The sequence below is a fragment of the Rhipicephalus sanguineus genome, chromosome 7, assembly GCF_013339695.2.
Source record: "Rhipicephalus sanguineus isolate Rsan-2018 chromosome 7, BIME_Rsan_1.4, whole genome shotgun sequence".
Taxonomy (NCBI): domain Eukaryota; kingdom Metazoa; phylum Arthropoda; class Arachnida; order Ixodida; family Ixodidae; genus Rhipicephalus; species Rhipicephalus sanguineus.
Genome location: NC_051182.1, coordinates 56,880,301 through 56,898,146, shown reverse-complemented (window position 1 = coordinate 56,898,146; position 17,846 = coordinate 56,880,301). Strand labels below are relative to the sequence as shown.

Sequence of the window (17,846 nt, the reverse complement as noted above, 5' to 3'; positions counted from 1 at the left end):
CTTCACCCCGCTCTCATCATCATATGATGACCAGTTCATGCGGATGCGATCGCGCCAACAAGCTCCCACTGAAGACGTCACCAACTACATTTATGACAAGCTCCAGCTCCTAAGCGCTTGTAGGATCACGTGGCAGTCTCCAGCAGCGCGTCAGTACGTCGTCGACGGAATGTGGGATGCTACTCATGCGGCCATCCTGTCTTCTCAGTCTCCGGAGACTTCACCCACTATCTTCGCTCACAAGGCCGCGGAACTCCAGCAGAGTACTCGACGTCGTCTCAGTAGCGGCAGGGCTCAGCAGCCCGATCCGCCGCCACCCACCTCCTCGCGACGGGGTTGCTTTTCGTGCGGCCGTATTGGACACAACGCCAAGGAATGCCGCCAACAACCGCACTCCCGGATTCAATATCAGGCGTTTCAAACACCACTGTTACCAGTACATGTCGAAGGAATCGGCGAATTGTCCGCGCTCGTGGATACCGGCGCTGAACGAACGGCACTGCACCGGCGTCACGCTCCCGACACCATTTCCCCGTGGACGCAGCCACCACTTCGCGGACTAGGAGGCAGCGTGACTCCAGTGGGCATGCTTGACGTCTACATCCGAACGACAGCGGGGACAAAGTTTCTCCCAGCCATTCCTGTTTTCGAGGACCTGCCTGCCGACATGATTCTAGGAACAGATTTTCTCCTGTCAGATGACATCCAGATCACCATCGATCGCGGCCACATTGAGCTCCGGTCTTCGTCTACCGAGACTACTGCGACGGCCCTGCCAACGCCGCGAGGTGAGCTGCCTAGTCCGCTTGCATTAGATGATATACTGTCTCGTCATAAAGCGGTATTCGCCGACTCAACAGCCGATCTCCCGGGCACTAAAATGTTGTTGCCTCGAATACCGACGGGCAACCACTCCCCGATATGCGTGCCGTTGCGAAGATACGCTGAGAGGGAGCGCGCCGTTATCGCAGATCAAGTGCGCGAGATGCTCTCAGCAGGCATAATTAGGCCTTCGTCAAGTCCTTGGGCAGCCCCTGTCGTGCTCGTGCGAAAGAAAGACGGATCCATGCGCTTCTGCGTAGATTACAGGCAGCTCAATAAGTGTACGACGCCCGACTCCTATCCACTACCCCGTATCGACGACGCCATTGATACAGTTCGCCACTGCAAATTCTTCTCGTCACTTGACTTACGTGCAGGGTACTGGCAGATTAACGTCGCAGAAGAAGATAAAAGCAAGACAGCTTTTCGCACTCCATCAGGCTTATACGAATTCAATCGCATGCCGTTTGGGCTCAGAACGGCCCCCAGTACATTTCAGCGTGCGATGAATTCAGTCCTAGGCTCCCTCAAGAACCGAGCCTGCGTGGTCTACCTGGATGACATCCTGGTCGTTGGCACCACCGAGGACGAACACCTGCGAAATTTAGACGAAGTGCTCCACAGACTCTACGAGGCGGGGTTCCGCTTGAACCGCGACAAGTGTCAGTTCGGTCTGTCTAAGATAGCCTACCTTGGACATAATATTTCTCCTGACGGTATACAGCCACTCCCGGAGCGCATCGCGGCAGTGTCAGACTATCCCACACCAACCAGCTTGAAGCAGGTTCAATCATTTATGGGCATGGCGTCGTACTTGCGGAGGTTTATTCCCCACTTCGCTTCGATTGCAGCTCCCCTGAGCGATCTCCTCAAGAAGGGCGTCCCATTTCAATGGGGCGATGCGCAAGACACCGCTTTTCGGACGATAAAGCAGAAGCTCACTCTCTGTCCAGTGTTGAGTCACTTTAATGATGACTGGACCACTGAAGTCCACACCGATGCTAGCCAAGTCGGTCTAGGGGCAGTGCTCGTTCAACGCGATTTAGACGGCGTCGAGCACATCGTCGCTTATGCCAGCCGGAAGCTATCCGATACCGAGCGCCACTATCACTCCAATGAGCTGGAATGTCTGGCGGTGGTGTGGAGCGTGGACGACAAATTTCGGCACTATCTGTTTGGACGCAGGTTCACCGTGGTAACAGATAATGCTGCTTTAACATGGATGTTCTCCAAGCAGCAGCTCAAGCACAAATTTTCCCGGTGGATTATTACGCTCCAAGAGTACGATTTTGACGTGCGTCATCGCGCTGGGGTCTTGAACAATATCGCCGATGCCTTTTCACGCAACCCTCTCACCCGTGTGGACGGAAGTAGGCAGAATCACATCTACTTCGCTCAAGCAAACATGCCCAAAGCCCAACAAGAGGACAAGGAATTGGCCCCAATCATTGCGGCTGTAACGGGTACAAAAACAAACCCGATGTTTGTAATACGCAATGATGTGCTGTGCCGTCGTAAGTGGCACAAGGACCTCTCGGAAGAACGCTACCTTCTGGCCGTTCCGAAATGTTTGCGTACCGAAATACTACGGGCCATTCATGACGACCCCGAAGGAGGGCACATCGGACAACGAGCCACGCTCCGCAAACTACAAGAACGCTTCTGGTGGCCGAAAATGCAAAGCAATGTGCGCTCTTACGTCGCCAGTTGCGAAGCGTGCCAACAGTTTAAGCGACTGCCAGGGTGCCAGCCAGGACTGTTGACACCTGTTGAGGTACCCGATCAGATATTTCACACGGTAGGCATCGACTACATAGGGCCGCTCCCCATCACATCTGCTGGAAACCGCTATATTCTTGCGGCTGTGGATTATCTTTCCAAATACGTGGAAGTGGCAGCCGTACCATCCCTTGCCTCTGACCATCTAGTCGGTTTCCTGAAACGAAGATTTGAATGGAGGCATGGCTTGCCAAAGAAGTTGATATCTGATCGCGCAACAACATTCCGTAGCCGGCAACTACACAAGTACCTCTCTAAGGCGGGGGTGCAGCACCATTATGCATCTGCGTTCCATCCCCAGGCAAACGGCCTTATCGAGCGAACCAATCAAACTATTCAAGCAAGACTCGCTCCGTATACTAAAGTAGAGAAGAAAGGAGAGCCCGATTGGGATGTCCACCTTCGAGCTGCTGGCTATGTGGTTAACACGGCGGTGCAGACATCGACTGGCTCGACGCCGTACGAAATCGTATATGGGAAGCTGCCACAACTGAAAGCTGTCATCAAGCTAGACGCTCCTGTTAGCATCACACGCCATGACAGCCGTACGGACGCCTGCCAGAAGATCAGAGCTGCGGCGAGGAAAAGAGCCACACAAGCCCAAGAGAAACAAAAGTGCAATTATGACCGCCGCCGGCGACATGCCCCGACGTACAACATCGGAGACGAGGTGTGGGTTCAAAGGGGCGCCAGCTGTGTGGGCAAGAAGCTACTCGCGAAGTTCGAGGGGCCCTTCACAATCACCGAACGCCTGGGAGAGAACACGTGGCGCGTTAGCACCGCGGATCCAAACTTTGCACTCGACCAGCGGAAGAGAAATAACTTCGCAGTGCACGTGTCGCGTTTCAAGAAAAGATTGCGCCGTTTGGACTGAACTGTTGTTTCTTTTTTGTTTGCCAGGTCCGCAGCGTGGCCGAGTGTGAAGAGCAAGAGCGGCACTGGGGCTCGGCGGCTTCCGCGAGAGTTCGGGGGGCAGAGGAAGAGAAAGACGAGAGGAGAATAGAACAGCTTGGCCCAGGAACGGGCGTTGTCTCTATCTCGTCCTTTACAATATATATACTTGAAACACGGGAGCGCGTGGCCTCCCGAGTTTAAAGATTGCGCATGGCTTCAACTTGCTTCATTTGTGTAATTAAATAACATGTTCTTATTTGGGGACAACCTCCAGTGAGAGAACAGCGTTTAGTTTTAGAAAAAAGGGCTAATGGAAAGAAAGCGCAATCTTTAAACTCGTGAGGCCATGCGCTCCCGTGTTGCAAGTCACATTGAGAGCGACTGTACGTCATTCAGCCGGCTAACGGCGAGCTATTTATATACACTATTCACTTCAGCGTGCTTCTTCGTCACCAGTGAGATGGCGCGACGAGCGTGAGGGAAGCGCTTTAAAGGTCGTTGCCCCGCTCGTTGCGATGCGCTCGTGCCTCCTGCGTCTCCAGACGCAGTTTGCCCTACAGGGCGTGGTCGCCAGCGCACGCGCTTATCTCGTGAGGGGAGTGGTTTTTCTATCTTGCGCTTTGACAGCGGCTTCCGCGCTGAAGTTACACAGCGAACGATGGTCATTTCGCTCGTTGTGTTGTCTCTCGCGGGCGAGCTCACGTTCTCGTTCCTCGGGAGATGGTAGTTGAGCGTTCATCGCAGAAAGAGCGCTTCCATGGTCAGCGCGTGCCGTTCGCTCTCTCTCTCGCCAGAGGGCGAGCGCTGAGGCGGTGGTGCCCTCTCTTGTGCTCAAGCAAATGGACAGATCTCGACGATGCAGGCGAGCAAATGGTCACGACGATGCACGTGGCAAAGCAGACGACGACGCACCGCCGACAAGCCGAGACCCTCAGGTGCTTCGCCCCTAAAAAATGTTCACGAGGTAGGATTCGCACTCCCATGCGCTCGATCTGAAGGCAAGTGTCCTAACTACTCGACTACGCAGTAGTGATGCAGAACTATCGGTAAATTGACTATCGATAGTATCGATAGTTTCTTTGAAACTATCGATAGTGCTACTATCGACAAACTATCGATAGTGCAATCGATAGTACCATCGTTAATATTATCTATAGCGATATTAGTACCACGCGTGTTCATTGCTTTGTTTGGACGTATTCGGGTTTCACCGACAAAGACTGTTAGCAACGTTTGACGCAGACCGCGCCGTAATATTTGAGAAGCCTAATAATTGCCTGAAATCATTCTGTTAAGATTACGCGCAGGACGCGAAGAGCAAAGTTTATTCGAGAGCTGACGCGAGCACCAGCGATAACGCTGGACGGTTTGATGACTGATGAATAAAGGACAACGCGTTCCATCGATGATCGAATTAGTCAACGGCTGACGACTGCTCCCGCCGCTATCAGTGCGCAGCAAGTATCGCTTGTATTTTGAGTTTTGATTTTCTGGGCACATGTTCGCCCAAGTAAAGATTTCCTTATTTCCCAGTCTTGCTGCAGCACTTTTCACCGTTGCAACCACGTGACAATACTATCGATAGTGGTGTGAATAATGATGCGGTTGCTGGCCGGCTGTATTGCCAAAATAGTTGCGATAGCCTACCACCAGCTTCGCTTAATTTATGAGAATTTTGGCAGAGAAATAAATTATTTCCGCAGTGAAAATGGCTGAATATATCCATCAATAAATTGGTATCCAAAGCAACCACTTACACCTTACAATTAACTTCTTGATATTTTCTTATTTTGAAACCCTAAAATGCAATATCAATTTGAAGCTGCGCAGTCCCACCAAATGTAACGTCTTCATATCGGCTACAGCTGAACAGTTTGACTTTATGATCATGTGTCCGCAAAGCACTCTGGTTAAGAACACAAGCATGTCAACTTTCTTGCCCTTCAGCCTGCTCCTCCGGCTCCACTATGTACCATGCGCGCGGGGAACCAAATTTATTCTGCTGTTAGTCCGCGCTGTTGATTTTATACTATCGATAGTACCATCGAATTTTTTACTATCGATAGCGCTATCGATAGTATTTTTCACCATCGATAGTTCGATAGTGAGTCAGCTATCGATAGTATCGATAGTACCATCGATAGTTCTGCATCACTACTACGCAGGCACGCTAGCAGTCCATAGCATATCGTTCTAGAGTATAGTGTCGCATGGGGGTGGGAAAAGGAAAAAAGCTTGAGGAGGAGAGATGTGATTAGGAAGGGAGGGAAAAGAGGAGGGAAGAGGGTAAAGAAAACTATAGAAGGGATGAGAAAGAGAGGAATAGAAAGAAAAAAAAGAGAGTATCAAAGAAAGATAATATTATTATTATCTGGGGTTTAACGTCCCAAAACAACAATATCATTATGAGAGACGCCGTAGTCGAGGGCTCTGGAAATTTCGACCACCTAGGGTTCTTTAACGTGCACCTAAATCTAAGTACACGGGCCTCAAACATTTTCGCCTCCATCGAAAATGCAGCCACCGCAGCCGGCATTCGATCCCGCGACCTTCGGGTCAGCAGTAGAGCACCACCGTGGCGGGGCAATCAAAGAAAGAGAAAGAAAGAAATGTAGTGAGATATAGAGAGAGAAAAGGACAGAAAGAAGGAGGAAGCAAGCGAGAAATATAAGGAGAGAGAGAGAGAAAGGGAAGAAATAGGAAAACATAGAGAGATCGACAGAGGAAGAAATGGAGTGAGAGGGAGATAAACAAATAGAAAGAAGCAGGGAAAACGAGAGAAAAAAAACAGAAAGAATACACAAGAAAGAGGGCAAGAAAAAATAGAAAGTTTGCCAAACTTAGCAAAACCGCAAGAGCCAGGATTTCATAGGTGCCCATCAGCTCCGCTGCATCCTTAGCATTGCGCCTTCACTGCATCCTACGGTAATATTTTTTAGAAGAGCTCTCTCACACTCAGTCGCGCCTGCCACATTTCTTAGAGCATTGTCAATAGTACTCTGCAGGGGCGTAGCCAGAAATTTTTTCGGGGGGGGGGGGGGGGGGTTCAACCATACTTTGTTTATGTTCGTGCGTGCGTTTGTATGTGTGCGTGTATATATACGCAAGCAAAACTGAAAAATTTCGGGGGGCTTTGAACCCCCCCAACCCCCCCCTTGGCTACGCCCCTGGTACTCTGGTAGGCCCGTTGTCTTGCTCCAGAGGAAATCACGTCACGCGCATTGTCCAGCTGTGGGAGTGCTTTTTTTTTCTGTTTAACAAGCCGTACAATTATCATACAAAGCTCCTGCCCTCCGACCCCCGTACGTTTATTTTTGCACATTTGACTCACCTACAGTTGTGAATACTGTGCAACCCATGGAAAGGGCGATGGCGATTGCTGCCTGTCCAACGCCTCCACTGCCACTGTGTATGAGGACTGACTCTCCCGGCTTCATAGCTCCACGCACAATCAGTGCGTAGTAGGCAGTCGAGTATGCCACGGGGACCGTAGCAGCCTCTTCCATGGTCCAGAATGCAGGAATTTCCCACGTCATGTCCGGGTCAGCAACCAGGAAAGTTCCTATGGACTGGCCTTTGATACCTCCCATGACACGTCGTCCGTTCCAGTCGCGGCCTGAATACTCCATGCCGAGGAAGACCTCCCCAGTGACATTGTCACCTGTGTGAACATCCCGGGTTAAAAACGTGAGTTTCGCTATTTTACATAAAAGTCCTTAGGGTGGACAATCTGGAGGAAAATGTCAAAGACCTAACAAGCATAAAGTATGGCGTAATCTTACTTCAGCCTTTACTATGCGTTGCTTTCTGGGCCAAATTTGTAGACATAGTCGCTAGCGCTGCATTATCCCCAGCCTTGATAAATGATATATTTAGAATTATCGCACTTATTTCCACATGGAATGGAAAAAAAACTATTTCGTATCCGACGTGTTTGTGGGCTGGGCTCCCGCCGAGGTGTCGGCTAGAAGGTCTTGCCTACTAACGGCTTCCTCGGCCCGCTGGATTGCCCAGAGCTGATCGTCCAGAGATGAGCTGAGCTGCGCGGCCCGCCAACGCGCGCGGAGGCTGTCGGTGGAGGCCGCGTTCTCATCACTGTGTATTAATCCCTGGCCTTCCCACAGGATATGTTCTAAGGTAGCTCGTGCTTCGCAATCTTTGCATTGATCTGTCTTGTATATATCTGGGTATATAACATGTAGTAGCGCGGGATTGTTATATGACCTGGTATGTAACTGTTACCAATGGACAGACTGCGACCTATTGAGTTTAAGGTGAGGTGGTCGGTAAACGCGCCTCTGCAGTTTATAATGCTTAGTATTGAATAAATAAGACGAAGACGCCGACCAAAAGAGAACTTATTCTCTTGCGGTTGGCGTGTTCGTCTTTTTTATTCAATGATTCTTCCCGACCAGACGGGCGTCCGCCGAAGCCTTGATTTCATGTTTAGTAATGTCATTGGGTGTAGTCATTCGGTCCTCGCACTCCCACACATCAGAGGACTCTGACGAGGGGCCAACACCTATCATAGCCCGGAAAGTGAGTCGTTGAGCTATGTTGTGTGCAGCCTCGTAAGCGTTGACCTTTCCCGTGATGTCGGGTGTGTGGGCTGGGAACCATAGAATGGAGACACATCTGTCGTCTTGGGTTGTTTTGCCTGTTCTGAGAATACGCAGTGCCTCAGGGGAGGTTCTGCCATTTGCAAAGTTGCGAACTGCTGTTTGTGAATCGCTGATGATATAATGAGCGTCAGTTTGTGCTATGGTCATAAGCTGTATCTTCCGCCGTTTCAATGAGTGTCGTGTTTAATGTCAGACTTCTGCTGCATTGTTTATTGTGATTAACCACTGCTGCGACAAAACATCGTTTTTGTTTGTAACGAGCGGCATCTACGAAGACCGCTTCTTTGTTGTTTCCGAAGCTCTTTATCGTGGTTTTTGCTCTGTTTTGCCTTCTGCCTGCGCGGTGTACGGGGTGCATGTTTCTGGGTAACGGTGGGACTGTGAGCTTAGCCCGTATGTTTCGAGGAATATCGCATTTGGGGCCATATTGTGTGTGATAAGTGTGATAAGTGATGTCTAGTTTCTCTAGAATACCGACACATATTGTGAAACCATGGCACAGCGTGAGGGATTTATGTCTGGTGAATAATACTTAACCATACGCTTCGGCGTCCCTTCGGTCACTGCGAAAAATTAGTTTGATAGATCACTGACAACGTTTGTCTGCAACATTTCGAGATGTAGATAATGAATCTGTCATTTGATTTCAATGCAGTGCGCACATCACTGTGTAACAGATAATCTGGCGGAATTATCATGCCTACAGGTAATCTTTAACTAGCTTGTTTCCATAAAATGGGCTGCACTACGCACGTTATGAGAACACGTAGTGCACTGCAGACAACAACGAAGGAGACCAACGCAGGAGCCGCTCTTTCTCTTTTTTTTTTGACAACTACATGAAACCCAGCGACCACGTAACTAAAAACGTAACCAAAATAAGCAAAGGGTGAAACGTGTTTATCAAATGTAGAAACAACGAACTAAAAATAATTCGGTTTCACTCTTGTGCCACAAGAATGTGATAGCCGGGCTGTACGTCGGTAAAGCATCACATTTAGACATGAGGAAACGCATAAGGCTGCCGCTCCCAGGACGTGCACATGACAACGTATGGAGGAAGGAAAAACTGAGGAGGGGCCCTGAGGTAACTCTCTATGAAGCTTTGGTGAAGCCGGAAGGTGGCTATATTGGCTGGGCAGATTTGTCGCTCTTGTTTACACGTGAAGTCTCATGTGAAAGGCACATCTTCCTCTCCGGCAGGAAAGTCACATAATAATAATAATATCTGGGGTTTAACGACCCAAAACCAAGATATGATTAAGAGAGACGCCGTAGTGGAGGGCTCCGGCAATTTCGACCACCTGGGGTTCTTTAACGTGCACCTAAATCTAAGTACACGGGCCTCAAGCATTTTCGCCTCCATCGAAAATGCAGCCGCCGCGCGCGGGATTCGCTCCCGCGACCTTCGGGTCAGCAGTCGAGCGCCATAACCACTAGACCACCGTGGCGGGAAGGAAAATAACATGGGCTGCGTGGTGAGCGTGCCATGGCCATCCGAAACCAACATAACGGAACTCGACACGCAAGGCCACCGCGATACGGTTGAAGAAATCATTTCGTCCGAGTATTCTGCTCTTGCGCTGATAGAAGTTTATATGAACATTGTAAATTATGCCGTGAGATCTTTGTTTCATAGCCTATGTGGAAATAAAGATGCCTTATCGGAGGAGTATATAGCGCGCCGGCAATTTGCACAGCTTTTTAACACTTTAATTTTATGCTGTTGCTTTTTTTATCTGTTCGGGCTTTCAGGCTTACTGTGAGCTAGACACGGCAATTAACGAAATGAACTCCGCTATTTTCTGCAATGTACTAATTATATGTTCATTTTTTTCTGGCTTATAAGAAAAGCACACGACATATGAAAAATAACACGTGACTACGCTCCCACCCGGAAAATGTGGGGGCGTAGTCTTGACTTGATACATACGTGTCACTTGCCTCTCCTTAAAAGAGCAGTGCCCCGATGTTAAACCAGGACCGCCGTTTTATGGGAACTCACAGTGAGTCGCTGACATGCGGCTTCATGCGTCCTACATGCACAAGTTCAGGCCGGTGCTGGCGACGTCTCGTGCAATCGGGACTGTCAGGGACGACCTCGTAGGTGACGTCACTCAGCTGTCGCGATACTCGATATGGTCATTAGTATCGCCTTAACACTTTCTCGAAGGGTCCACGTTTCCGCATGGGCGTCCAAACCCACACTCTGCCGCCGGTTTCCCGGGTTACTGTTCTGCGGTGGGCATTATAGCGGCCTGCGTCGTAGTCTTGCTGCTGGCGGATCCGCAAGCGTGCAAGCTGCCTAGCTTCTTCTGCGCGTTCAGTAAACATATCGGCGTCCGTGTCAGTATCATCCCAATCGTGTAGTAACATCACATCTAACATCGTCCGTACCTTCCTCCATGAACGAGGCTGAATGGAGTCATGCCAGTCGTTTCTTGTTTAGCTGTATTGTATGCGAATGTGATATAGGACAAGATTTCATCCCAATTTTTGTGTTGGACATCCATGTACAAGAAAGTATGTCTTTGATCGTGTTGTTTAGGCGCTCTGTTAGCCCGTTTGTTTGCGGGTGGTAGGCGGTGGTCTTACGATGAGTCGTTCCACTTAGCATCAAGACGTCGTCTAAAAGGGCTGCCGTGAATGCGGTTCAACGGTCTGTTATCATGACGCTTGGTGCACCATGTCGCAGTAAAACATTTTCGATGAAAAATCTCGCAACCTCCGCTGCTCTGCTTCTTTGGACAGCATTTGTTTCGGCGTACCGGGTCAGATAATCCGTTGCGACGATAACCCAGCGGTTCCCTTCAGTAGAAGTACGAAGTGGACCGAAAATATCCATTCCGATCTGGTCAAACGGCGTTCGTGGGACTTGAACAGGTTGCAGGAGACCAGCTGGTTTCGTCGGAGTCGACTTGAGTCCCCGGCAGTCGATGCAAGTACGAATGTGGTGCTTCACGGATGTTGGGAGTCCTGGCCATTAGTCTCTTTGCCGAACCCTTGCCAGCCTGCGCGTGTAGCCTAAGTGGCCACAAGACACCTCGTTGTGGCATGCTTGAAGCGCCTCAGTACGAAGGGTTGCAGGAATGACGAGCAACTAGAAAATTTTCTGTTATAAATGACACTGTTTCGTAGACAAAACGGCACCAATATTTTTGCAAAAACTCTTGGTACTCTTTGAGACCGTCCGTCTAAGTAATAATTAAACCAAGCAACTCGGGGTCATGGCGTCATTGTTGGACGATGGTGAAAGTGCAAAGGACAGCAAGGAATGGAATTTCATCCTCATCAGGCAGAGAAACCGACTGTATTGGTGATTGTGCCAGGCAGTCCGCGTCCATATGTCGCTTCCCCGACTTGTGTACGACCGTCATATCACACTCTTGCAGCCCCAGACTCCAACGCGCTAATGGACTGGAGGGATCTTTAAGATTAGTCAACCAACAAAGTGAATGATTGTCGCTAATAACTTTGAAGGGACGGCCATACAAACACGGGCGAAATTTTATAACTGCCCATACTATGGCGAGGCATTCTTTCTCTCTTGTTGAATAATTAGCATCTGCACGTGTTAGCGCTCTGCTTGCGTAGGCAATCACTCTTTCTGTGTCCTCCTGCCGCTGGACTAGGACAGCTCCCAGCCTACATTGGTAGCGTCAGTGTGAAGCATCATCGGGGCTTCCTCGTCGAAGTGGGCTACACTGGGGGCGTTTGAAGTCGTTGGCGCAGATCATTAAACGCAGCCTCCTGTGTGTCGTTCCACTCGAAGGCAATGTAGTATCTCGTCAGGTGTGTTAAAGGTGACGCGATGCGTGCGAAGTTCGCGATAAACCGTCGAGAATAGGCACAAAGGCCCAGAAACCGTCTGACAGCCTTCTTATCGGACGGTACCGGGACCTGTGCAACGGCGGCATTTTTTTCACGATCGGGCCAAACACCTGCGTGGCTGACTACGTGAACAAGAACTGCAGTTCTTCAAATCAAAAGTGACATTTCTCTGGCTTCAGCGTGAGGCCCGCAGACCGTATGGCTCGTAAAACAACTTCCAGCATTTTGAGGTGCTCGTCAAAAGTTGCCGAAAACACTATGACGTCGTCTATATATGCACAGAGAGAGAGAGAGACAGAGCACGAGCTCAGCAAATCAATGACTCTCCTTTGTACTCCCGACATATCATCTTCATTGTGGAACAGCTCGCGCTCGACTAGAATAAAAAGCGGTTCCTCATAAGTGGCGGAGGTGCGCAGTACCCAGTACCTCTCGCCCATATATATCTATATCCCTTTCAGCCCTGGATTTTTTTTATTTTGGTCGTAGACTTCTTTGTGCATGTTTTCGTAATAGTTAGGACCTCAGAAGAACACAAACGAAAAATTGAGCAATTGGTGCAATTATTTATCGACTAATAAGCGCAGAGTCAAATTAGGTCATCAGGGCTGAGTGGTTGTGAAATAAAAAAATGGCTTGTTTTTTCCTGCTATTCAATAGAGTGCTCAAAACGTGAATTAACGACATATTTGTCTGTGTAGCACTTAACATTTCTCCTAGCACCTCCGAAATGAAAGCACAACTCCTAATGCTTGGGGGAATACTTTTTCAATGATCCTCACTGCGACTGACTCCAAAATTGCGGCATGTTTGCGGAGCTGGGAGCCACAAAGAACACGATGCTTGACCCGAGTCATGGGTGACACCGAGGCGGCTCAGCGGAGGCTGGCAAACGCCATTTTGAGAGGACGTACCGAACGTGTTTCAAGAAGTAACACAAATTGAGCCATTGGTGCAATTATTTATCGAATAATAAGCGCAGAGTCAAATTAGGTCATCAGGGCTGAGTGGTTGTGAAATAAAAAAATGGCTTGTTTTTTCCTGCTATTCAATAGAGTGCTCAAAACGTGAATTAACGACATATTTGTCTGTGTGTTACTTCTTGAAACACGTTCGGTACGTCCTCTCAAAATGACGTTTGCCAGCCTCCGCTGAGCCGCCTCGGTGTGACCCATGACTCGGGTCAAGCATCGTCTTCTTTGTGGCTCCCAGCTCCGCAAACATGCCGCAATTTTGGAGTCAGTCGCAGTGAGGATCATTGAAAAAGTATTCCCCCAAGCATTAGGAGTTGTGCTTTCATTTCGGAGGTGCTAGGAGATATGTTAAGTGCTACAGTTTCTTTCAGTGCTACGATGTGCAAAGAAAACGGCGGTGCTCTGCCGTGCCTGGACTCATCGCATACTCGCATGGATAGATGGGTATGGCTGTAGCGTGCTGCTTCATTCAAATTATTACTAATCGACTCTATTTCGAAACGGCGTTAGGGACGTGGACGGTGGCGTTCTAGGATATCTACGTGACACAACGTCGCAGAAGGAGGCCTTGCAAGTGCTACTGCACTTCTTGCGATCGACCGGCCTTTCTTAGCGACTGTAATCCGAACGCCCTTCTTGTGTGCTTTGTGCTTTTTGTTTAACCTGTGGGTATGCGTTTATTTTTAGTTGTTTCTTCTTTCTTTCTGCACCGCCTTTCCCACTCCCATTCCCCCACCCCAGTGCAGGGTAAAAAATTGGACGCTATCATCTGCTCAACCCGGCGTTCCTCTTTATCTCTCCCTCTCTTATGTAAGCGAACCTATTCCCTACGCTGATGTGTTCTAGGCAACGGAGTATCTTCGCTGTAGTGTAAAATACTCGGGTGATTTGATGAAAAGCGTACTCACCGCGTGCAGTGTCGAAGTTCACTTTCCCACTAGCAAGCATGATGTCCCGGAAGTTGATGGCACCGTAGTAAACGTCAACGTACAGATCCTCTCTGCCGACATTATCACAAGGTGGGAGATAGCCGAGCGGGGACTCGCACCACTGCAGACTTGACAGGTCTCCGCGGGTCTGGACTTGCAGGTAAGCGTACTGCGTGGTAGTGGTCGCCTTGCCGCCTGTCAAGCGCACAGTTAAGACGAGTGGGAATGCTGGTAGTTTTATCGCATTGTCATTCATCTAAACATTAATAAGAGAGTGCGAAAGGAGTACAAATATCTATGAAACCGTGGCAGCATTGCGAAACTCAGCTTCTTGGTGCGCCTCTGGAACGCGCTCGTTCGGAGCGGAATATTGCTATTCGCAACAAATTTTTTTACTGCGAAAGCTGTAACACCGCCGCCGCCGCCGCCGCCGCCGCCGGGGTCCGTAACCACTATCGCACGAAATAAAAAAAAACGAAGACAAAAAAATTCCAGGATGGAACGAGGTTCGAACCTGGGCCCTCTGCGTGGCAGCCCAGCATTCAACCTCTGAGCCATGTAGGTGCTTGAAACTGCTTTGCAAAAAGGTCCTATGCAGGCTTCATGTCGGGAAGGTACCACATTAACACATGCAATGTAGCATGGTAGAAGAGGAAAATAAGCACCAAGCGTCGCACAACGCGAATTCTGTAACCACGCGTTACACAATGCAAATTGCGCAACGAGTAGGCTGTTGAATGCTTCCAACCCATTACAAAGGGCTCCTCCGCCTTAACGCTTCATCGTCATCAGGCACAGCATCAACAAAGCGCATAATGCCTTACATGCGTTTAGCAGGTACCACGGCTCTCCGTAGAATGACGAAAAATGGCATAGTGCCTGCTTCCCTACTTCTCAAAAATTACATTGATTTATAGCGTAGTGGGTTCATCGCAAGCGCATTTGTATTGGTTGCCAATTAAGCCCATAATCACATGATCCATTTCTTCGGGGTCTGAGTAAAGTCTGAGTAAAGTTGTACGCGGGCTGTTTCGTTGGTTCCCGACAGGTGGCGCGGCGCGTTCTTCGCTTTACTGCGCATGCGCTCCTCTAGATGCCATCGCACCGGCGCGTTGGAGCCGGCTCGACTGTAGCGGAGACCGATTTGCGCCTGGCGTAGCGTCGCCGGCTCGGCGTGACGAAACGCAACGTCCTCGCACGCGCTCGCGTCGGAAGTCGGAGTATAACAGAGCCTTTATAAACAACTGAACGGTAGCTTCGCTGCATTAGATGCGAAAGCATCTTGTGCTCGGTGCAGTGTCCGTTCTGCGGCGTCCGCACCCATACAGCGCATGCGCCAGCCCTCTAACCTCTCCTCGCGGGAGCGCGAGGAGGTGGGAGGAGATGGGGTGGGGGCGGTGGCGTGAGCGATACCTCCGCTTCGTTTCTCCTCTCCCGTTTTTCTCTCTCCGCCACAGCTGTGCGCGTTTATAATGCGGCGCGCGCTCGCTCCCGTTGCACTGGCTGCGAAAGCGCGCGTTCGCTGTGCTTCCGTCATTCTTTCTGAGCAACGGTGTGCGAAACGCCATGAACAACGTCAACGTCGGTGCTTGTTGCAGCGGCAGCACCGCCGTCGCGGATTAGGAGAAGGCTCGGGAAGCCGAAGGTACACCCTTAGCGTCCGAAAACGGTAATTCAAACGCCTCGACAACCAGTCTCATAGGTCACATAAGAGAAACGCAAACTCGATGCGCGCCCCCCGCGATGCTTTCGCATCCAACCATGGTTGCCCGTAGGGGGAGATGATGTGTAATTTTTATGCACTTGTTCATCCATTGCCGTGACGGCGTAGTGTCATAGTGAAATGCGGACAAAAGTTTCCTTGCGAGGCCCCATCAGGACTACTGATCGAACAAGGAATTAGATTCTTAATTCGCTTATTCATTGAGACTGTCGGAACGAAGGGCGGCACTGACTAATGCTACTTGTCGCAATGGACTTGAGTGGTACCAGTCAAGCAAAAGTAAATTCTGTCTGTCTCTACACTCTCTCATCATAACCGCTAAATTCAAAACAATGTTGAAGTTAAAGCAGGACGGCCATGATCGTTAATTGTTTTAAAAAGAAAATGAAACTTGCTTATTTGTCTTGAACCGGCGCTGTAGAATATTGCACGTTAACGTCAGTACATACTAATAGATAATTAGCCGCTAATGTTCACTGATCGGAACAGCCCGTGGGCTGACATTTTATTCAATTTTCCGCTCATATGCTGTGTTCGCAAGACGCTGTGTGGACGGAAGTGTAGGGACACATAGTTACGGTTTCTCGAGGTAGCGATTCGCATCCGACATCTGGCAACTACGAGCGGCCCTTGGCATGCCCCCACAGGCCGCGGTAACGATGGCTTTTACGAGTAGTTGCGCCAGGGGTGTAGACAGCAAGTGACAGGTTGCCGACGGGCTCACACGCACTTGTTGCGTTCGTGTCAGGCAGATACATGTGCTTAAAATAAATAGCCAAACCGTTCAACTTAGGCATACAATCCTTCCTCTATGGAGAAGAACATTTTTTTCGGAGGTGCTACCGGTACATGTGACAGCGCACAAGAATATTCAAAGCGTCAGTTACAAACATGTTCCGCAAGATGGACAGAATCAGGTGCATGCAGAAGCAAAGCCGGACAACTCACTGATGGCGCGGTGTCTATACGATCCCCATTGTCCGTCGCGGTAGACGTTCATTACCAGGTCTTTCTCTATTATGTCCTTGTAGGCTGGATTGGCGGGGCTGAAATTGGCTACGCTGTTGAAGCCTTCCGAGCTGGCGTCAAAAACGCAGCTGCGTGAAACACAATTTATAGTCAATACATTTGAGGTGTTATTAACCTTCGTGTTGTTTTATGTGGGGTTAACTCTTTATGTGGGGTTATGGAACTTCTTTTAGGGGCGAAGCTCCTTAAAGCGGCACCCGTTCGTCCCTCGTAGTCGTCGTAGTAGTAGTAGTAGTCCGTAACAAGTCTTACGCTTTGACCTCCAAGGTGGTGCCGGTGGGAGATTTTTCCTGTGCGTTGTTGAACAATAAAAAATTCGCAGCGTGCGCGTTAACTAAAAGCCGAATTCTTCTGTCTCTCATTCCCCATTAGCAGCCATTGGCATGTTCCAGTAGGAAACGTTAGTAGAAGTAGAAGTGTAAGTGTTAGCTGAAAGCCGACTTCTTCTGTCTCTCATTCCCATTAGCAGCCATTGTTTACCTCCAAGGTAGTGCCTGGTGAGATTTCTCCTGTGCGTGATTAAACAATAAAAAATTTTGTTCAAAACGCCGTTGATTGATGAAATAAACCAAGGAAAGACGCCAGATGTTTTGTAAAAGCAAAACGAAAGAACGCCAGATGTTTCTAAAGCAAAACGAAAAGACGCCAGCTGCTTAACGAAAGACGCCAGATTTTTCTAAAGCAATGGTTTTCTAAACAATGAAAATTCACAGCGTACATGTAAAATTAAAGTGAGCTGCAAGTCGTCATAACTCATCGAACCTTTAGTATAAACGCGCCCGATCTCACGTCGGTTGGGCAGAATTCACGGAAGATTCACGGTTTACCGATGAACCTCCGCAGCTTCGCCCACTCATCATCATTCACTCCGTGGATATGCTGTGATTTTTTGAGGCAGGCCTTTCTCTAACGTCGCCTATAAGCGTCAGTTTCGGTTATCCCTTTAGCAATCGCTACATTAAAATTTTCTCACATGAAATACCATGGTGAATTTATTTAGATACACTGTTTTCTATCGGAATGTGGCCTATGGGACGATAGGCAGAACTGTTTTAAACGTAAGCTGTGCGAATATTGAATTTCAGAACCGAATGAAACTTGAATTTAATAGCGATTACACCGGATCGAATACAATTACGAATCAAATACGCAATGTAACCATTTTCAAAATTGCTCTAGAGTTGCACAATATTTTGTTTGAAATAAATATTCAGGAATTTTAACCAAGGAAACTTAGGTTCAG

The 17,846-nt window shown here is 49.1% G+C and overlaps 1 pseudogene; it reads right to left on the bottom strand.

Annotated features, from left to right (window-relative positions):
• LOC119399459 (fatty acid synthase-like) overlaps positions 1-17,846 on the bottom strand; it is a 178,245-nt pseudogene that overhangs the window by 25,045 nt on the left and 135,354 nt on the right.